This window comes from Typopeltis vanoorti, chromosome 1, assembly GCF_054136105.1.
Source record: "Typopeltis vanoorti isolate ZY-2024b chromosome 1, IOZ_Tvanoo_1.0, whole genome shotgun sequence".
NCBI classification, from domain to species: Eukaryota; Metazoa; Arthropoda; class Arachnida; order Uropygi; family Thelyphonidae; genus Typopeltis; species Typopeltis vanoorti.
This window is the reverse complement of record NC_143549.1, coordinates 145402141-145426120: the sequence shown is the minus strand read 5'-3', so window position 1 is coordinate 145426120 and position 23980 is coordinate 145402141. Positions and strand designations below refer to the sequence as shown.

Here is a 23980-nt window from a genome sequence, read left to right as displayed (position 1 = left end):
TTTGTCGAGATTTAAGAACCGCTTAACGGTGGGTAGGCACAGAAGATGCAAAAAATGGATGATTGAGGTTGCTTAGGAATTTAAGTGCCGATTTGTTGATTTTGGCATGAATCCTCTGGCAACAAAAATCGCAAAGTCTTTTTCTTTTCCGTGATGTCTAGTTTGCAGGTTCGCATTTTAAAGCTTTAAGAGGTCTGCAGTAACGAGACTCTAAGCGCTTTGTTGCCGCTAACTTTGTTATCAGCTTAATATCTGATACCAGCCACATTGGTCCCTCAAGATCAGAGGAAGCTCGTGGAACTGCAGCATCCCCAATTTTTCTCGATATATAAATATATTTATTAATTTATTTATATTTGCTTGTAAAATTTAATTTTATCATCAACAATCCTACACAATTCTCTTATTTTGTATAAAAATAATAATAAAAATCCATCTTGTAGCACTTAAGAGGGCGAAGGACGCTTGCGGCACTGTGTTTTCCACAGTGTCATATTGATACGCGCGCAAGCATATGCACGTCATAATGAGATGCGAGCTATTAGCTTAATGCGGCACTGTCCGTCGCGCAGTTCCACTGTTGTTTATATGCAGTTTGCGCCAATAGTAGAGCGTTCGTAGTGCTTATCGTGTTTACTCCGTCTCTTTAAATATTTGAACATTACAATTAAAGACATAACATTTGTTATAGTTTTGATTTTAGAACATTATTGGGATTATGATAATGGGTTTTATTTTTAAGTAATTTTGAATTATACTAAATTGTATGATTTTATTGATAATAAACAATATTTTTTATGAAACAAAACAAGAAGAATATATTTTATTTTTAAGTACTTTTGAATTATACCAAACTGTATAATTTTATCGATAATAAACAATATTTTTTCATGTTTAATTTTTTTTTTAAATTTTTACCATAATTTTGATATTTTATCCAAACACGTATGTGTATACAGTACTCACAGTGTGTATTGTATATTTCGAAAGTTGCAACACCCCCACGATTTCAAGCCACGAGCCGCCACTGCTCAAGATATGAAACTAATTTTTGGAAAACAGCAAAGTGTGTGTAGCTTATTTTACCTTTGCCACGAGTTGCCCTGGTTTGCACTACCTCTAAGGCCAGCTGTCTCTCGGGAAAATCGAAAACAATATAGAGTATTTGTATACATGTACTAAACTGAAACAGAAATATCACTATACAGTACATGTCCTTATTGAATATAATAAACTAAAAATAAAAACGTAACAAAGTTAACATGAAACATAAATTTTATTAACCTTTAAATACAATGTAGAAAAAAAAAAAAAAAAACTTAACCCGCCTCCCCCAGAAATTAGGAAATCTTTTATTTAATGCCACGGTTGTGCTTGCCATAAAACGGAAAAATTAATTGTAATTCATAGGAAAAAACAGAGCTTTGTTCACTATGCCTATTCTTTCGGAAGACGAATGAAAATATCCCTATAGTGATAAAGATCCCCCCCCCACCAACAGACATCATACTGCAAACGCAAGAAAAACAACTAACTTTATTGTACTACTAAATACACTATGAAGACAATTAGAGTCTATCCGCTATGTATAGCACCAATTATTGTAAATTGGAGACATCTAGAATGAAAACGATATGAGTCTGTATAATGATAATGAACTTCCCTCCCCTTATTTTAAAACAGGTTTAAAACCTGCCAGTGATATATCTCTGCATTGAGTTCAAGTGACCTTGAAGGTCAGAAATAATTCAGAAAAAGGCCAAAACTTTGCTGAGGGGAGGGGGAATCATATCTGGCCTATGTTAATAGAATGTAGTCTCATTCGAAATATTCACTGTGAACTTTGTTTAGGCAGGAATTTCACATTTCTGTGCCGGTATACGCACAGGTGTTTTCGATGGTTGTGGAAGTGTAGTTATAGAGATTATGTTTTTAGTGTATTATAAATTTATACTTATGCTGTTCTTATTATCCTATGTAACAGGAAAAAGATTATAAGGATAAGATAGTCAAATACAGCTAAGTGCCATAATTATGAGTTAATATCAGATGTTATCTCACTAGCTAGCACTAATTAGACTGTTTTTACATACTCGAAGGCATAGTTTTATTTTAAAATAACATGCGTGCTCAATAGAGCAGAATGGCTTTTGTTATGCGAAGGTACTCCGCATTTCTAAGCAATGTAAATATTCGAAAGGTAAGGTATGATTCAAGGTCTTCTTGCAAAGAAGTAAGAAGACACACTGTTCATCCCTCTTCGCTTTGATCAATTCTGTGTTCAATAAGATGAGTTTGCAATCAGAACTTGGGGCGAGAAGTAACTTAGTACCGGGATCTATGAATTTATAGTTTCTCTTTGATCTAAAGATGCCTCTTCAGTTATACAAAGGAGAAAGATTTCACATTTTCCCCTCTATTGGGTTTTTTTAAATGAAGAGCAAGTGGAAATAATACCGAAATATTTTATATATCTTTCATCTGTCCTGCCCTGCCTGTTGGGGTGTAAATCGATAATTCTAAAAACATAGTCACAAAAGATTAAATTGTTTACAATAAATTTCTTACTTTCAACTAAGCAATAGAAGCCACAAAAAGTTTACAAAGGCTGATGTGAACCAGAAACTTCGTTCAAAAAAATAAGCGGTTGGAAGCCACTTAATTTTTCATAACTTACTGATGATATATCGGGTTTTTTTTTGTTTTTTTTTAGATTATTTAGCATATGCGAATGTGAACCAGAAACTTCGTTCAAAAAAATAAGCGGTTGGAAGCCACTTAATTTTTCATAACTTACTGATGATATATCGGGGTTTTTTTTGTTTTTTTTTAGATTATTTAGCATATGCGAATGCTTAGAGTGAAGTTGTCATCCCATTTTTTCGCACAGTGCAATGCAATAATGAATTATAGGCGAATAATCAATACCATCGACAGGGTGTAGCATAGAGGTCGCCTGACTCACGGCAGGCTTAATAAGGACCCTCGTTCATCCATATTGCGGTAAGGGCAGTCGCTACGCTAACAATTCCTGTTAGCCTACGCTAACAATTCCTGTTAGCGTAGCAAGCGTGGAAAGAGGTTTTTCCAAGCTTAAACTGATTAAACATTATTTGCGAACAGCAATGACCCAAGAAAGACTGGTTGGTCTAGCAACTATATCGATAGAGGCGGACATAGCTTATAATTTAGATTTCGAAGAGCTTATAAACAGTTTTATTGTGCGATATCCCCTTAGAGCAAACATTTAATTAATATTATTATGTAATCGTTTTGCAGTAATGTTTCTCTTGTAATAAAAACAAAATAGGGAAAAAAGGAGAGTTTCTTATATTTTTGTCTAACTTTTGTGTAGAAACCTCCCTTCTAGGTAGCAGTTTATCAGCTAGTTATTACCTATTAATAATAATATTGCCTCTGTGGTTAACTTCATTGGCTTGGTTTTCTATTTATATTTACTTTATTCTTTTAGGTTAAAATTACAATTACAATTTTGGTGCGACCTGTAATGGCCCGACCGGTCTGCCGCCAAAACCTCATGTGCAGGGTGTTTCTTCCTTGCCGTTAAAGTTTACTACTTCACGTTTTACTTAAAGTTAACTACTGCTCAGGTCGTTTCTTACTCCATCCTTGTTGTTTGTTTTCCCCGGACTATTTCCCACATTGTCTCTTCTTGTTCCTTCATCATTATTATAATCACCCTCACTACTTCCGACTTTCCAATTTCTCAGAGCAATGGTATGTTTTTTTAGTTGTTCTTGTGACACAGTTTTTAAATCTGGGATGATGGTGTTTCCCCATTTGAGACTGAGGGTTTTTTGGTCTGTGGTGAATAGGATTAGGATTCACTATTTTGTCACTCGTCTTTTGGATTATCATTTGATCGCGAAAACTTAAGATTGATTCTGCATAATCTGTGGTCTGATTCATGGGGTCCTCCTCGGATTCTTCTGGAGTTGTATTAGCGCTCTGTTTCGGCTTCTTTCCCTCGCCTTCTTTTAAGCTGCCTGGGCATTTCGATGAAGTTTTGGGGAACTCCTTTTTCTTGTTTAGGTGACAATCCTTGGAGTTGACCATGGTCATTTCGTCATCACTTGAGGTTTCGTTTCTGTCCCTGCACCATTTTCTGTAGGGAGGGGTCTGGCAATGCGGTTTGTGGTCCCGTGGTTTCTTCCTTGTCGACTATTTCTATTCCATCCTCGCTTGAGGGTGTTTTACTTTCTAAGAACCTTTCCTGTGGTGGTGGGTTTAGATTTAACTCTGCTGTTGCTACCTGAGGATCTGTTTCTGTTTCTTGGGGATCTTGTTGTGATGTTGCATCGGTCTGTTTTGGAGCTGCTGTTGGGATGGGAGTGTTCCTCTCTTCTTCAGAAGGTAGTTCTTTGGTGAGCCGATGTTTGCTGGGTGTGTGTGGGGGTCTTCCGGAGATACTAACATTACTTTCTCTTTAGGACACTTGTATAGCCTGTGTGACTTGTCTCCACACCACTTGCATGCCGCCGTGCACGTAGGTTGGGAGTGTCCGGTGATGGTGCAATTCCCACACCTATTCACAGGACACTCTCTGGCGATGTGTTCGACTTTTTTACATCTATGGCAGCATTTTACGAGACCTTGATAGCTTGTCATCACTACATACCCTTAGATATTTATATAGTTGGGGACTTGTTTGTCCATTTTCATTTTTATTGAGATTTTTCGCCCTATTCAATTGCAGGGTTACGTGCAAATGTCGGCCGGTCTATGTTTAGGACCGTGCCGTAACTTTGGAAGGCTTGTTTGAGGGTTTCGTCGTCCACCTCGGCAGGCAACTTTCGGAGGTAGACGACTTTTATTCGACTGCTGCCAACTGTTGTGGAAAAGATGGCGTTCCTCACCTAAAATGACTCCTTCCTCCATTAAACGGTCTCTGGCATGATCGTTTTTAACTGTTACGGCGTAGAGGCCTCTATATGCTAAACCTGACGGTCCAGTCCCGTAATAATCGTTGGCTTGCCAATAGCGATGGCGGGTCTACCGCATCCTTTTCCCTCGAACGTGTTTAATTTTGCCCTGGTCTGGGGTTTAAACTATCGGGAGGCATTTGGTTTGACATCGTGATGCCTCTACGTGGCTCGTACTCGATGTCAACCAAAGTTAACCGATATTACACTCTCGGTTAGCCCAGAGCGTACTTTGGTGCTTTGCTGCTAAGAACAGATACTACACTTTGATCTTAGCCAAAAGGCCGAGAAGTGAAATAAATAAACTAAGATTAGTCGAGTACCGATCACTTTAAAGTTACACGGTGTTACCCGTAATCATTTCTGTTGCGAGCTGAAAAGCTCGACTTGGAAGGGTAATCTTTAAACCTATTAATTTTCCTTATCCTGCCTTCAGAGGGAAGTGGAAACCTTCCCTCTAGGTCGCAGTTAACCAGCTAGTTTGTTCCTATTAATCTTTATCTAAATAATGCCTCCGTGTTTACTTCATTGGCTTTTTCCTTTGAATTGCTTTAAGTTTACCCGGTTCGAATATTTTATGTTAAATTCCTTAGTGCGAGACCCAGCCGGTCCTTCGCCTAGTTCACGTATGCAGGGGTGTTTCTTCCTTTTCTATTGCTTTCCCAGGTTGGTTTGTCTCTTATGCGCATGTTTTAGGAGATTCGGCTCTGCTTCGGGTGAGCATTTGCGCCTTAATCGTGTGTAATACACTCTCTTTGGTTTGAAGGACCAAAACCACTGCAACATGAAAAATTGTCTTTTTTATTTCTTCGCTTACAAGGGGAATGTCATTCAGTTGGTCTGGAGTGCACGTTGTGTCTTGTTTGGTTTTCTTCCCTTCTCCTTCCTTTAGGCTTCCTGGTCGTTTTACTGATGTCTTTAGGGGGGGGGGGTCTTCTTTCCGTGCTGTGTGCCGCACTTCGTGGCTGTCATCGGTACTTTCTTCTTCGTTCGATGACTCGTCGTTTTCGTTGTACAATTTTAACTTTGAAGGGGGACTTGGAGGGGTCTCTGCTAAGGATACCAATGAGGCTGTGGTCTTTCCTTCGTGATGTGATGTTAGCTCACAGTTGTTTACGGCTTCTACAGCAGTGATGGCGGGAGGGTTTCCCTTCTCTTCAGAAGGCAGTTCCTTTGTGGACACATCTTTGGAGGGTAAGGAGGGGGGGGAGTCTTCTGGAGATATTCTCGGGAAGTCCATTTTGGGACACTGGTACTTTTTATGTGCCTTGTCACCACAACATTTGCAAGGCTCATGGCATGTTGGTTGGGAGTGGCCAATAGTGGCGCAGTTCCCACACCTGTTTTGAGGACACTCTCTAGCCATGTGATCTGTTCCCTTGCATCTGTGGCAGCATTTTTGAAGGCCTTGGTAGTTTGTTATAACCTGATATCCATTTATGTTGACGTAGTTGTGAATTGGTTTGGTCATTTTAATTTTTATGGAAATCTTGTCGCCATGTTCGATTGTAGGGAATCTCTCGAATTTTGATCTCTTTATACCCAAGATGGTGCCATATGTTTGGAAGGCATTTTGAAGGCCTTCGTCGTTTACTTCGGCTGGAAGTTTCCGTAAATAAACGATCTTCACTCCGGTGCAGCCAACGGTCGTGGGGGTGGGGTGTCGCTCCTCTCCTAATAGGATTCCCTGTTCTAATAGTCGATCTCTTGTCTGGTGGTCTTTGACTGTTACCTCGAAGAGGCCTTTGGGTTGATCCCAGCAGTTTATATTTTTTTACTTTTTCTTCAGTGACTTCTTTGACTAATGCTTCGGCTAAGTCCACTGGACTAACTGATTTCCTGATGTTGAACCGACCGGTTAAGTCCCTCGTTAGAGGCTGGCTTGCCATATTACGTTGAGGGGGGCCTACGATTCCTATTCCCTCATCACGTGTTTTTTCTTCCCCCAGTCCGGGGTTTACTTTAACTGATGGCGTTTGGTTGGACATCGTGAGCCTCTAAGTGGCACGTCTTCGATGTCAACCGACGCTCTAACAGATACTACACTCCGGGTTAGTCCCTGAGTGTACTTTGGTGCTTAACTGTAAAGAACACATACTACACTTTGCTTATAGTGTAATTTTAGGTCCTAGCCAAAAGGCTGAGAATCGATTAAATAGACTAAGATCAGTCGAGTACCGATCACTTTAAAGTTACACGGTCATCATTTCTGTTGCGAGCTGAAAAGCCCGACTTGGAAGGGTAATCTTTAAACTTATTAATTTTCCTTACCCTGCCTTCAGATGGAAGTGGAAACCTTCCCTCCAGGTCGCATTTAACCAGTTAGTTTGTTCATATTTTAATGAAATTGACTAATAAATAATTTGTGAGTTCAACAAATCTTCATCATCGGCCTGTAGAGTAAGATAGGCTGAGAGTCAGCAGATAGTAAGAGAGAAGATAAAGATAGAGTGCATAGTAGTAGAGTAGGTTAAAGAGGCCTCAGTTGACCTGTTTTAGCTGTATGCCCCCAGGGGAGATTCTAAAACGGTCGTTGATTTTTCACTTTAAAAAAAGGAAAAATCTTAAAAAGGAAAACGTAAAAAAAACAAACAAAGAGATACAGAGAAAAGCAAAAATTGAAAGGTAAACTTAAAGGTGGAGATGGATCTGGCCCGAGTGATGCAGCTCACAAGGAACTGCACCGCCTTGCTGTAAGCCTTCGCCGCTCGGGTTCTCAGGTCCTCCCCCACCTGTGGAAGCTGAAACCAGTGAGGCTGTGTACAGAAAACCCACAAGGTGGTTACTGTGTCTTTCTTTTGTTGTGGGCTGTTATTATTCTTTTGGCCACCTCACTTCCCTTGGCCATGTCTAGTTTGCAGAGAGCTATATAGAACGCCGAAGCCGCCTCCTCGTCTAAACCCTGGGCCACCTCTACTTGCTCAGGAGTGATTTTGCTGATGTCATCAATGAAGATGTCACCCCATTTTGCGCTGACGGTCAGATCCATGTTCCCCTGTGAGGAGGAGTTCAGGTTCTCCTACTCTTTCCATCGCTTCCTTGAATTTTCCCGCGACCACGGGAATACTTCTAATGAGATGGTTTAGAGTCTCCCCTGCTTTTACGTGAGAGACTTCTGGGTGGGCGGTCTCAGATACTTTTGCTGTTTTGGGAATTACCAACTGTTCTTCCTGTGGGCTTAATGGCCGTTTGGAGATGTTGGTGTTCACCTCCATCTTTCCTTCTTCCTTATCTGAATTGGCTATATCTACATGTATATCTATATTAGTATTGATGGTTTCAATAACGACTGTTTCTTCTTGTTGGAATTTACTGCTTGTGGAAGTTTTTTTCCCCTTACGGTTTTTCTTAGACGTGGTGCTATGGATTTCGGTTGTATCAGGAGCAGCCTCGAAAGGAGGAGAAACTTCCTGTGCTGTGTCATTTCCATTGCTTGGTGGAGTTGCTGGCATGATTGCACCACCCATCCTCTCAGCATGGGTTCTGGATGGGCATGTATCCACTTTGTGGTCAATGACCCCACATTTCGGGCAGGCTGCCTCACACTTATCCTGGTTGTGGCCTGCTTTGAGGCAGTTCTTACACTTCGATTTTGGGCAGTTTACTCCTAGGTGATCGAAGGATCCGCATCAGAAACATTGCTTCTTCACACCAGGGTAGTTTATCATTACCCTTGCGGATCCTATTTGGACAAAGTTTGGGACTTCGGTTCTCATTGCGAGAGAGATTGTTACTTCTCCTGACTTCCAAGTGGGATTTTCTGCATCATTTAACACTTCCACGTTGCGTACTACGCCATATTTCCCGAATATGTTGTGGATGATCTTTAGATCAGTTTCAACATATTCCAAGGGGAACCTCGGGATTCTGAGTAACTTGGTGATACTTCCCACCACAAATGGGACTATTTTTTTCCCCTTACAATCAAAACCTCCGAGTAGTTTATATCTGGTTTGTATACTTCTTGACGACTACTTGAAAACGACCTCCGCAGAAAGGAGTAAATCCGAAAATCTGGTCGGCGCCGACTGTTTCGATGAGAGCTTTAGCTAAACATCGGGTCCGCAGGTCGGCATCCCTTTCTATTCCGAGTGTCCGCAGCAAAGCCATAGCTGGCGAGGGGGGGCCTAACTAATCCCACCACCAAGTGTTTATTATTCCCCGGTTCGGGGTTTACTTTATCTGTGCTGGTCAGTTAATACCGCGAACGCCAGGTGAATTCCGTGTTCGTTATTAACCTTGCAACACAGACACTTCGTTTAGCTCTTAAGCTTGTAAGGACAGATACTACACTTTCGTTATAGTCCGCAGCTGTCTTTTAGGTCTTGGACAAAAGGTTAACCACACTACAGAAATGATCCTATGAAAATCGATTAAAAACAATCAAACTCTTTAAAAAAAAATCCTAATATGATCTCCTCAAAGTATTATAAGTTCTTAAAAGAACTGGGCGATGGACTGAGTCCTTGACTCTTTATCCCGTCATCTGAATGAAGAAAATCTGTGTGGATGGAGTGTTGTTGAGCTAAAAAGCTCTAGTCATGGCTGGGTAACGGCAAAAGCCGACCCTCAGTTAAAACTTCATTGGCTACAGCATTGCCATTTGTTACCCTGATTAGTAAGTAAAGGGTAAAATCTCAAAAAATCGGACGATCTCTAGGCCACTCCATAGTGGGCGAAAGACCGTCCATATCTCAGCGTTGGTTCCACTCAGTGACGGGCTCCCCGATCACTGAGCAGAACCGCTCAAATTCCGAGGAAGATAATTCACCGACAAAGCCCCTCAGCGGGCCGTGCCGGAGAACACCTTCCCCGGAGACTCAAAGTGCTCCCTTAAGGCAAAAACCTTAAGAGAGCGAACTCAAAAACTCATCACCCAGAATAACAGCAACAGCCGAACCTCAGTTAACTTCCTTGGTTCAGCATTGCCATTCGTTACCCTGATTAGTAAGTAAAGGGTAAAATCTCAAAAAATCGGACGATCTCTAAGCCACTCCATAGTGGGCGAAAGACCGTCCATATCTCAGCGTTGGTTCCACTCAGTGATCGACCACTGAGCAGAACCGCTCAAATTCCGAGGAAAATAATTCATTCACCGGCAAGAACCCCTCAGCGGGCCATGCCGGAGGACACCTTCCCCGGAGACTCAAAGTGCTCCCTTAAGGCAAAAACCTTAAGAGAGCGAACTCAAAAACTCATCACCCAGGATAACAGCAACAGCCGAATCTCAGTTTACTTCCTTGGTTAAGCATTGCCATTACCCTGGAAGTCCTAAAAAGGACTTTTTTTTTTCATCTCAAGGTATTAGTTCTTAAGAGAACTGGGCGATGGACTGAGTCCTTGACTCTTTATCCCGTCATCTGAATGAAGTAAATCTGTGTGGATGGAGTGTTGTTGAGCTAAAAAGCTCTAGTCATGGCTGGGTAACGGCAATAGCCAAGCCTCAGTTAAAACTTCATTGGCTACAGCATTGCCATTTATTACCCGGAAGTCCTAAAAAGGCATCCATATATTTCACCTCAAGGTATTAGTCCTTATAAGGACTGGCTTAAAGAGGCGAAGCAAGAATGCTTTTCATATTCCCCGTTATCTGTAGAGGACAGTGTAGGGATAAGGTGTTATTGAGCAATTAAAGCTCTGATCATGGCAGGAGGGTAACAGCAATAACCGAGCCTCAGTTAGAACTTCATTGGCTACATCATTGCCATCCATTACCCTCCAAGTGTATTGGATTGAATGAATGAATCACCGCATCTCACGGTCGATTGCTCACACACACCTCAATGATTTCGGCAATCTTACTTTAGAAAAGATCTTAGAAAAATAAAAAAGGAGTCTAAAAATTGTACATTGTAAAATAGAAAATCCTTTATAATATTTTTAAAAATTTAATATTTTCTCATTACTATTTAATTTTACATGCTATTTTATGTAAAATATCATTTCATACTGAAATATTAATATAATAATTAATAATAAATTTTATTATCTCTTATCGGTTGTCGCGCCATCTCTTATCAAATGACCTTATATTTAGGTTGCAATACATATGGTGCAGTCCTATACAAATGGAAATACCAAAGAAACCCGTTATTTACTAACGAGTATTATTTATTATTTATTTTTATTAAAAATTAGGGAAAAACTTAAATAATGGATTATAAACTGTATAAGCAAAGCAAATTACTGAGTAGCGGAAAAAATTTTAATATCTTGCGAGATACCATAATTAAAGGAACGACCACAAAAGAATCCATAACCTATTAATTTTTAATAAATAAATAATTAATATTTATCACGTTTAATCAATAATTAATTAATTAATTAACATCGCAATATTAATTAATAATCGCGTGAAAATTATACAAAAACAGTACTGCAATGATTTCCATCAGATAAAAAAAATACAAAATTGAAAATTTCCTCTCATCAAAAATATTTATAGTTTATATATATATATATATATATATATATATATATATATATATATATATATATATATATATATATATATATGTGTGTGTGTGTGTGTGTGTGTGTGTGTGTGTGTGTGTGTGTGTGTGTGTGTTAAAAATACCAAGCTATTTTATATGCAGTATATAAACTTGGTTTTAATCCTCTTTCCCAATTAAGCAAACAGGCAAGCCGGCGCCTGCACGTAGTGAGGCAACTCGTGGTAAAAGTGGTATAAGCTCTGACCACTATTCTTAGTATTTACTCCTAATGCAAAGCACATCTCCTTGCGGAGATGTATGATGCTATGTATTAAAGGCAAGGGCCACTATCCAGACCGGTTTCAACCTTTATTGAGGTCTCATCAGTGGGAGCCAGGCTTAGAAATACCAAGGTTTAAGTTTAATACATAGCATCATACAGCTGCGCAAGGAGATGTGCTTTGCATTATGGGTAAATACTAAGAATAATTATCAGAGCTTAATCCACCTTTACCACGAGTTGCCTCAGACTTGCACTACGTGCGGAGTCGCCCAGATTTGCATTACGTGCGTAGTTTCCCAGACTTGCACTACGTGCAGGTGCAAACTTGACTTATTTGTCTGTTTGCTTACTTGGGAAAAAGGATTAAAACCAAGTTTATATATATATATATATATATATATATATATATATATATATATATATATATATATATATATATATATATATATGTGTGTGTGTGTGTGTGTATGTGTGTTTGGTATCTTTAGCGTACGTTATACCCAAGGTAAAAAATCTTTCTATATATATATATATATATATATATACTAAGGGGGATACTCCCCCCTGGCACTTATGGCGCCCCCCCGTGTTCCGAACTGGTAGGCCGGTTCTCCTTGAATTCTAATGAATCGAATTTTGAAGACTCGACACTAAGGGTAACCCCTGAGTTTCAAAACGTTTCAAAAAACGAGGCATACAAACGTGACATAAAAATGCTTATCATTATATATATATGTGTGTGTGTGTGTGTGTGTGTGCGCGCGCGCGTGTGTGTCTCTATCACTAGATCTCCAAGTTGATGATTAAGCAAAGAGGAAGGATTTGAAAATGAAACTGAGAAGATGGAATACCAGAACAAAAAAAAGGCAGCATGTTTTATAGAGAATTTTATATGCACAAATATAAGTTTTCGACTTACATATATTTGTTTGACATCATCACTAAAGAGTTTTTTATTAGATGTGAGTAAATTTCTCCATATTTTTTCCAGATGCGCATATTCAACGAATATCTGGTTTCCGTATACAGGTTTTTCATTATCTGAAATGCATATTTAAGACAGTTAAAACATCGATAGATTTGAAAAGAATAGTAACTTAGACAAACTAAATAAATAATTCTTTTTCTAGTCAGTGATTAAGCAAAGAAATGCATTTTAAGAAGGATAGTACCAAAACAAAACAACAAACAAAAAACAAATTAACTTTAACAATAAAATAAAACGAATTTAAAAAAAATAAATAAATAAAAATAATAAAATAGAATGAAATACAAAATACATTAATTAATTAATAAAAAAAGCAGCAAAGTCTATGAAAGCTAGAGTATGTAAACTTTTATACTTTTTGAGGAAGAAGGAGGGAATACAGCTAATTTTTCGCTTTCATGTCACGATCCTTTCATATGTCTCCTTTTCAAGTGGTCGCAATACTTGATGAATGGCATTATGTGACCCCTTTTAAATGAATAAGGAGTTCAGCTATTAATTCGGATGTACTTTCCTATATCCTAAACTGAAGGTTTAATAAGTGGTGAAATGGAAACATCTGTATAAGGTACCACAATTATTCTTGACTAGGGACATCACTTTGATAGTGTTTCTCAAACTTCAGTAAACTGAAGAAAAATAAAATGCGTTAAACTTCCCCTAAAATTTATACTGGAATATTTATATATTGTTAGTAATATGAGATAATTAAGATAAATACATACATACATACATACATCTTCAAGGCCCACTCTTCCTAATTGGGTTGTGGGGGAAAAAGCTGCAAGAGGAACTTCCAATGGTCACGATCCTCTGCCACCAAGCTCAGGTGTTCTGGTGGGATTCCCAAACGTGTCCATCCAGGGTTTTGGATATAGCCTATCCAGCGAGTCCTTGGCCTTCCACGTGGCCTCCCACCCTCTGGCTTGGCAAAGAGGACCTGCTGAGGGAGCCTCTCTTGTGGCATTCTGACCACGTGCCCGTACCAGCGTAACTGTGGTCTCCCTTCTTAAAGACTGGTATTATTATGCCTGTCTGCCATTGCTTTGGTGCTCGCCGAGATATCCAAGCAGCCTGACACACTCGAGTCAGCCAGAGAACACCGTCTCGATTTAAGGCTTTTAGCATTTCGGGCCGAATTTCATCATCACCAACAGTCCTGCCCGATTTTAGCGATTTTATTGCTAAATGGACCTCTTCTGCTGTGAGACTAGTCATTGCCCTGATCTGCACCTATTGGATGGCCACAACTGCTGGGCCACCCAGGTTAAGAAGGCTCTCAAAGTATTTCCTCCATCTGTGAAGGATATCCTCCTCAGTTGTTAAAAGTGCACCATCAGAGGCCTTAATTGCCCTTGCTGTGCACGATTTCCTCCCTCGAAGGCGGCGGATGGTCTGCCAGAATACTTTGTTCGCATTTGCATAGGATGAATCTAATCTTTCTCCAAAGGATTAAGATAAATATTTTATAAAAATTGCATATAATTTATTTTATTAAATTTATCATAAGAACAATGAATTTAGAACTAACGTAGCAAATATGGCTATAAATGTAACTTAAAATTGCATACTTTGATCTACTGATATGGTGATAGCAGTTCTTTATAGTTATTATCACAGTTTTATGAAATACTACTACTACTACTACTACTACTACTACTACTACTAATAATAATAATAATAATAACGATAATAAAATTAAGATTTTCTCAATTTATATAACTTACACATCCAAAAAAGAACACGGACCAACCAGAATTTAATAAACTCTGTCCCCTGGTTTTGCATTTGAAATCGAGCTAGAGTTTTGTAAGTACAGATGGAAACAGTTTATCTCCTGGAGAACTTCTTGGATTTTAGTTAAAGCAATTTCATAGTCAGTCGATATTTGGTGCAGGCAAATAGGATTTTTGAATCTGGAAAACTTTTGGCTTCCAATGCTCCAATTCACTAAAATCGACCTCAGAACACTTAAAAATAAACATTACATCTTTGGGAGGGGGAAGGGAATTACTAAAGAAATGTTTTAGTACTTCTAATTAAATGAGAATTATTATTATTATATTTTTTTAAATGTCAAAACGTTTAAGGGTATAAATGAAATTCTGCTTACCAGAGGAGCCATCTTATCAATGTGTCCATTTCTATCGCAGAACTCGGGATAGAAACGGCAAGTTACTGTTTCTCGAAGTTCACTATTACTGTGATTTATGCAGAATTGGGGAAAATCTTTGCAGAAGGATATTCGCTTTATTCTAAGAGGAATAAAAAAAAAAAAAAGATGCTAGCAGCAATCAGTGAAAACAATTTATATTTATATATTAGTGTATTAGCTCAAACAGTGGAGCACCCAGGGAGAGGAACAAGGAATCCTGCCCCCCCCAACAAAAAAGTTAAAATCACTAGAAAAATTTCCAAAATACTTTTCCTAATTAAAATTTATTTTCTTATTTATGTTGTGTCGTGTCTTCTATTTCTATACTACTTATGAATTAGAGGTCAGATAAGGTGAGAGAACCCTATAGCAGTGTTTCTCAATCTGTGGTCCGCAACGATGGGACAGGTGCTCCACAGGCAGACTTAAATTAATCAAATAAATCTATATATTTTAATTATCCAAACAAAACAAATTAAAATTGAATAAGTAAGTAAAAATTATTGAAATAAAATGGATACTTAAAAAAATAATAATAATAGCGACAGAATGTTCATTCCATGAACATCTGCCACTATTTTAATTTGTAGCGGCAGAATGACGAGTAATAAGAGAGGGGTTAAGTCAGTGTTTCTCAACTTGGGATGTACGCCCCACAAGAGGGCAATCTGAATATTTTGGGGAGCAATTAGAAAATGTACATGTATATATTTATACATATTTATATTATACTTTTTCAGAACTTGGCAGACAACTATGCTAAAGAGGGGGGGGTGTCAAAATCTTTGAGACGTTGAGGTGGAGCATGATCCAAAAAAGGTTGAGAACACTGGGTTAAGTGAACAAAAATATGGTTTTATTGCTTCCACTTTCCCGTGCTGTTTTGTCAGATTTGAAGTGAGCATGTGTTGTCCACATGACCAACCAATTGCTTGTTGTTTATTGATTTTTATTGTTGAACGTTTTCCTCCTTCAACCAAGGATCAATATATCTTCAGAAGTGCTAAGTAATACTTGGACAAAGTGTGTTGTGAATTAACCCCAGTATTTATATATTTTTAGGAAATTGTGCAACTGAAAGATAAAAGCAAGCTGCAGTTGGGTTGAAATGCTAACTCTCTTCAACCAAATTCCATATGTGAAGCTGCCATAGCAACATTCACTATATATATTTGTTAGTTTTAACACGTTTAGGAATTTTAACACCTTCGGTTGAACTTTATTGCTGTTTTGGGGCAGGCGAACGCAAACACATCTAATTAATAACAATAGTTTTTAGTTAGATACTGTGTTTGCCGCTGCAACATATGGTTTTGCTTGAGTCTCTACAGCATAGTTTCTGTATGAAAGGACATGTGATTCATTAATTAGTGTCGTTTTTATCCCAGTTGTCTAGAGACAATTGCACTATTTGTTGAGAAATATATCACACAGACTGTTGGTACCTTATTCACTGACATAATAAAAGTACTCGTTTTTCGTGCCTCTGCAATATAGTGGCTAATGAGGAGGGCGTATCTCCCCGCTCTCAACGTGTTTCAACTTTTTTTTCATTTGCGAGGTATATGCGAACTTTTTAATTTCTTTTTTTCGAAAAGTAAAATCAGGGGTGCGAAAGTGAGTTATATTCGAGTAAGTAGGTATTTCAATTATGGATAAGTACATTGGTACCTTCTTTAAACGGAAAAATAGCTCGGATGACAGTGATAATACAAAACGAGATTGTAATAACAGTTGTGTGTAGTTTCTGAAGAGAAAGAAGTCTGTAACGAATCCACAGAAACACAGAATTTCCAACAGTTGCAATGCGATAATATTAATACGCTGAACGAAGGGGAAAAGAATTGCTGACTTGCTGAACACTCTACCAGTGGATCTCATTCAAAAGTAAATACAATTAGTTATTTTGATTGGTTGATTGGTTACTTTTCTCCCTTTACGGTAATTATGCCTACATTATTGTGTTATTATTCAACAATTGTTTACAATTTTAAATGTGTATATAAATCAATATCAACAGTAGCCTGATTAGGAACGCGTGATGATAGGGATGGGGAAGTTTGGAGCTTCCCCGGATAGTATTCCAAAGGTAAATACAATTGGTTACTTTGTATAGGGGCCCCGAAACTTATTAGTTTAGAATTTAACAATTGGAAAAGCGTTTGCGTCCAACTCAAAACTCTGAAACCGAATTTGAAAACATATTTTCCGAATAAGTTTTATAAGAAATTTCTCTGGGTTCAAAATCCATTTCAGGCTTGCAGTCACGAGAACGACCTTTCGTTATCGAAAACAGAACAGCTAATTGAGCGTCCAAGTGACAGTGGGCTTAAAATGCAATTCCGTGATCATGGTTTGGCTCGATTCTGGATCTCCCCTTGAAGAGGATTTGAAGAGGCATCGAAAATTGTCATGCAGTTTTCTACAACCTATCTTTGCGAGAAAGGATTTTCATCGCTCCTTCAAATAAAAACTAAACACAGAATTCGTCTTAGTGTGTGTGTGTGTGTGTGTGTGTGTGTGTGTGTGTGTGTGTGTGTGTGTGTGTGTGTGTGTGTGTGTGTGTGTGTGTGTGTGTGTGTGTGTGTGTGTGTGTGTGTGTCGATCTTAGACTGAAGTTGACCAATATTGAGCCAGATATCTAGAAACTCTGCAAGTCCGAGAAGCTCATCCTTCTCATTAAAAGTAAATAGTAAATAATTATATCATATTAATTTATTTGTTTAATAAAAATTAAAACTTTGTTCGATGATGAATGATACACTTTTAATCGTTTACTTCCAAGTTAATTATGTTTCCATATATATTCAAAACATGCTTTTAGAGTTATTATGTTATAAATGGCACAGTTTTTACAAAATGTTGGTAATCCCCACATACATTTTTTAAAAAAATTAGATAACGTAGTGGTCCATAGAATTGTTTTAGGCATTTTACTTGTCCTTAGGCTTAGAAAGGGTGAGAAAAGCTGTCCTATAGCTGTCCAAGCCGGGCCAGAGAGGCTCACGCGTATCATGTATTGGCGAATCATTGCAGATGATCAATCATAGGTCGTGTGCGATACGCTCGTATACTGTGCTATCTTGCTTTGACTTTGTTGAAAAGCATGTCTTGAACTTGAAACTTCTTTCCATCTCTGAAGAATATCTTACCTTACCGTACGTAAGTTCTTCAATAACTTTGAAGTTAAGTTAAAGTTAAATTTGTAAAAGATTTTATTTTGTTTTTTAGATTTTGTGCTTCAAATCATGGCTGAAAACCGTACGCAGAGTATTTTATTGAACTTTTTCAAAAACCAAAACCAAAAAACCAACAAAGGATGATTCAAATGTTAGCAGCAACGTTGGCGCTATTAATATTGTCAATACTGATTTCGATTCGGTTTCCCCGGTTGTAGATCTTACAAAACCATCGAATTATCCAGAAGAAAGTACTTCCTTAGTTATTAATAATTCTCACGACATCGCATTTTTGAAAGAACAAACATTTAATTCGGACGATAATTTAGATATTGTGAAAAAGTTGTGGAAACCAGAACCAAATTTTAATTTTCCTGCAACCTGTGCTGCAATTCACAACCGAAGTTTTCAATACACATGGTTTGAAAAAATTTACATGGCATGTGTACTCTCAAGTTGAAAATAGTGTGTACTGTAAATATTGTGTGTGTTTTTTGCACATGCTAATGTTCATCAACATCATCATCATCAAATTCCTGACATGTACCCTCTGGGGTGTACAGGATATGATAGTACTACATGAAAAATTTACATCATTACTAACTTCCTATCTACAATGTTCTTCCAAATCAGTCTATTACTTGTCATGACTCCAATATTATCATTTCTTATATTTCTATCGTCTAAGGCACTTTGTACCGTATCAATCCACCTATATCTTGGTCTTCCTCTGGGTCGTTTTCCTGCCAACCTTGCAGAGAACACTTGTTTTGCTAATTTTTCCTCGCCCATTCTGTTTAAGTGACCATACCACCTGAGATTAGCTCTGCTAACGCACTCCTGGATGCCGACAATGACAAGTTCTTTCATAATATCCTCGTTTTTAATATGATATTGCCATTGATGCCAGCTGTTCACACCTCTAATCTTTCTCAGGACTCTCATATCTGCGGTCTCTAGTCTTTGGTCAAGTGTTTTACTTCTGACCTAGCTCTCAGATCCATAAGTTAAAACTGGTTTGAACACTGTCTTGTATTCAGCTAATTTAGTGTTCCGACTAATTTCTCTCTTATTCCATATGAATTTATTCAGTTGACTTCCTACCATACTAGCTTTATTGATTCTGTTGTCTATTTCCATATTTAATTTACCATCTTCACTAAAAATCGTGCCTAAATAGCTGAAATGTTTTACTTGTTCACAGGTTCCCCGTTCACAACACAGTTGACATTTTCAACAATTCTAACTATTTGCATTGTCTTTGTCTTTTTAATGCTGACCTTCATACCATATCTATTACAACAGAATCAATAAAGCTAGTATGGTAACATCTCCAAGTCTGATATCATGTTTAATACCACTTTCCTTCATAATGTGATCCATATAGATAATGAATAACAGAGGGGATAATGTACATCCTTGTCTCACACCAGATTTAACATTAAACCATCTTCCTGTACTTCCTTCAATTCTAACTGCCGATTTACAACTCAAATACAGACTAAGTATTGCTTGATATAATGCCCAATTGACACCATATAACTGTAGTATATTGAATAGCTTCTCTCTTGGCACCTTGTCATATGCCTTTACAGATCGACAAAACTTAAATACAGATCTTTGTTATATTCCCATGCTTTTTCAACTATTTGTCGTAAAGTGAAGATGTGATCCTGACAGCCTCTATTTGGCCTGAATCCAGCTTGTTCTTCACCAAGCTTTTCTTCCACAATTCTTCTCGACCGTTTCTCAAATATACTTGCATAGATCTTGATAGGACCACTGAGTAGAGAAATACCTCTGTAATTCTCACATTCAGTTCTATTTCCCTTTTTATATATGGATACTATTAGAGCTCTACTCCAATCATCTCGAATTTGCTCCTCTGTCCAGGCCTTCTGAACTATGCAGTGCAACCACTGTAAGACTTTTATACCACCATACTTCAGCATTTCTGGTTGAATATCATCTACTCCTGCTACCTTTCCATATTTCAAGCCTTTACTGGCTTTTTCTACTTCAAGTATGGATATGTATTCCTGATTGTATGCCTGTTAAGTGTTTTTTACCACTGTGCTATCACTGCATGCTTGATTTAGCAATTTTTCGAAGTAATTACTCCATACTTCAAGGATATCTGTTTCTCCTGTTTTAATGTCACCTTTATCATCTCTAACTCCTTTTACAGCACTCTTTCCTCTATTTCTAAGCTTCTTCAACAACCTTCAGAATATCTTACCACCTTCTTGATATTTATTTTCTATGTTCTTGCCAAAGTCCTCCCATGACTTTGGTTTAGCTAGTTTTACACAATGTTTCCCGCTAATGTTGGAAAATCTAAATCTGAAGTAGCTGGGAAGTTAGTTACGCAATATTATAATAATTGGAAGAAAGCCATTGAAAAATTTAGTAATCATCAAAAAACAAAATATCATATAACGGCTGTTATGACTTACGAAAGGCTAAATTCGAGATGGAAAATGTATTCCAATCAGTCGACAAATTGATGTTGGTAGTGCATTACAAGCTGCAGTTAATCGGATGCGATTATAACCGATTATAAAAACAGTAATTTTATGTGGTCGGCAAAATATCCCCTTGAGAGGACATCGTGATTATGAAGAATTTTCATTTGAACAGGAGCCAATCGCCAATGAAGGCAATTCTAGAGCTTCGTTAAGAACGAGAATCGATGTGGGCGACAAAAACTTGGCTGAATATTTTTAACATTCTGCCAAAAATGCTACCTACATTAGCTGGAACATACAAAATCAAAGTATAAATGCATGTAACGAAATCATTTTGAACCGTTTGGTCGAAAAAATTAATTCAGCGAAATGTTTTTCACGTCTTGCTGATGAAACTTATGACATTTCTACCACTGAACATCTTTCCTTGTGCGCCAGGTATATAGACGAAGAAAATGACAACAAAGTTGGTGAACAATTTTTACAATTTGTTTTTGTAACAAGTACTAAAGGAAAAAAACTTATCCGACAAAATATTAGAAAGCTTAAATAATTATGGCATCGATGTGTCATATTTACGTGGGCAAGGTTACGACGGTGCCGCATCAATGAGCGGAAAGTTTAATAGTGTCCAATCCCACATATCAGCTATATATCCACAAGCTTTATATGTTCATTGTGCATCACATAGTTTGAATTTGGCAATTGGAAATGCTGTTTCTGTGACTGAAATAAGAAATTGCATTAGCATAATTGAAAAGGTACACAATTTTTTCAATACCCCTAAGAGACAGGACGTCCTTGTTGACAACATTGATAAATATACACCGGATACTAAGAGACACAAACTACGCCAAGTTTGCCCGACCAGGTGGATGGAATGCCATGAAGCCATCATAACCATGGTGGAACTATATGATGCAGCGATTCATAGTCTTGAAACAATCATTTCTTGGGAAGACAGAGACTCGTCCTCTAACGCAAGTCCTCTAACGCAAAAATTTTGTATAATTCATTGTGTGAATTTGGTTTTATTATATCTTTATTTAGCTTGCAAAAAATATTTGCGTACACCTTACTTTTGTCTAAAATAATGCAAAAATCTGACAGTGACCTCTTAATTGCCCTAAATTTTGTTGATGAAGTTGTGGCTCAATTAAATACCATTCGTGAAACACCAGATTTTTCATTTGAAGATATTTACGATGCAGCATGTATAAAAGCCAATACTTTGATATTGACATTAAAAAGCCAAGGACTACATCAGAGCAAACACTAAGGTTTGTTCCAGCCGATTCTGTAGAAGAGTATTTCAGGAGAACTATTTTCATTCCATTTATTGATCAAATATTGACTCAACTTCAGGAACGTTTCACTCGGCACCGCAACATTTTGAAATTTTTTTCTCTTCTACCAAATGGAAAAGATGCTCCAACAGTAAGTACAATGGAAGATTTTCGTCAGCTGTGTAAATTTTATGCAGGGGATTTGTCTTATACAAATCCAGCAATTTTGAACGCCGAATTCAAGTTGTGGTATAAGAAATGTGAAAAACAGTTTGCAATAGCTCCATGCAAAAATGCCGTTGATGCAGTTTAAAAGTGTGACAAAATGATATATCCTAACATCTATAACATTAAAAATATTTGCATTTTCTAACTTACGCCTTTTAAAAACCTATTTAAGATCTACCATGACACAATCACGATTGAACGGACTAGTTTGCTATATATACACAGGGAGATTAATTTAACCACGACTGAAATAATTCAAGAACTTTCTAAAAAGAAAAGAAAACTGGATTTTTTTCTTTAAATAAATTTTTATAATCACCTAATGAATTTTATTTAATTAATTTTATTTAATGAATGAAATATGAAATTTAACGAATTTTATTTGAAGCGATAAAAATATTTTTATCGGTTCAACTCGCTCTCCCCCCCCCCACCAAGATTAAATCCTTGGTGTGCCACTGAGCTCAAACATTGTCAGTTTACTATTAATATCAGGCCCGTCGCCAGATTAGATCGCGCTCTGAGGCAAACAATTAAATATCGCCCCTGACGGATTATAATACAAAAATACAAGAAAATCTCCAATTGCTATTTTGTTTTTATTACAAGAGAAACATTAATGCAAAACGATTACATAATAATATTAATTAAAGTTTTGCTCTACGGCGGATATCGCACAATAAAACTGTTTATAAGCTCTTCGAAATTTAAATTATAAGCTATGTCCGCCTCTTTTGATATAGTTGCTAGACCAACCAATCTTTCTTGGGTCATTGCTGTTCACAAATAATTTTTAATCAGTGTAAGCTTGGAAAAACGTCTTTCCGCGCTTGCTACGCTAACAGGAATTGTTAGCGTAGCTACGGCGCCGACCACAATATGGCTGAACGAGCGTCCTTATTAAGCCGCGTAGTGAGGCGGGATGCCTCTATGCTACACCCTTTCGACGGTACTGATTAATATACTACACTTACTGGCCACTGAATTGGAAAATTTAGGCAGATGTACGCAAACGTCACTTTGCAGCATATATGCAAAATATTTGGTCATATGCGTCACCACACGTTCTAGGCAACTATTTAAGAATGCTGTTGGTCGGTAATCGTCAACAGTGTTGATCACAATGGACAAAACCTTTCTGAGTTTTCTTATTGTGAGTGCTCGATAAATGGCTTATCGCAGGTGCCCGTCTGGCTGGTGTTAGGAACACCCTAACTGGAAAATGGAAGACTAGAAAAAAGTTATATGGTCCGATAAGCCACGATACACCATGTTTTGTACACGCAATAGGTAGAGAGTTTGGGAGAAGGGGGAGTTCCATGAAGTAGTGAACCCAGCTTGCCTTGTTAACAAAACTCGAGGTTCCAGAAGTGGTGGTGTTCAATTGTTACGGAACGGATCCCCTGATTTTGAAAACAACAGAGCTGACCGGTTTCTCAAAAGGTGAGATATCCGAATTTTAATCAGTGGAAACATAAACCACATTGCTTGTCTAAGAGGCGTAACTGTGGTACTAAGATAGTCTCTCAGGAATGAAATCACCGTCGTCTGAGAAGGCTTGTACGGACAAACATAACTCCTTAGGGGAAACAATTGACCAAAGTATTTGAAGGCTGTTCCCCACCCATATCTCACCGAACGATGCGCAGGGAATTGAAGAGCATCGGTAATGGCAGTCGCATGTCTATACGGAAACCATTGATTTCTGTGAAAAACAGATTCGTCTACAGTGGTGTTAGGAACACCCTAACTGGAAAATGGAAGACTAGAAAAAAGTTATATGGTCCGATAAGCCACGATACACCATGTTTTGTACACGCAATAGGTAGAGAGTTTGGGGAGTTCCATGAAGTAGTGAACCCAGCTTGCCTTGTTAACAAAACTCGAGGTTCCAGAAGTGGTGGTGTTCAATTGGTACGGAACGGATCCCCTGATATTGCTGGACGGTCGGGTGTCCTCCAAGGAATATCTAAACATTGTTGCGGAGCAAGTCAATCCTCCAATGTTGACTTTTTA

General features: G+C 37.9%; 1 pseudogene; it reads right to left on the bottom strand.

Annotated features, from left to right (window-relative positions):
- Positions 1-5058: 5058 nt before the first annotated feature.
- On the bottom strand, positions 5059-5239 carry LOC150110512 (U2 spliceosomal RNA; annotated as a pseudogene).
- Between the last annotated feature and the right edge of the window lie 18741 nt (positions 5240-23980).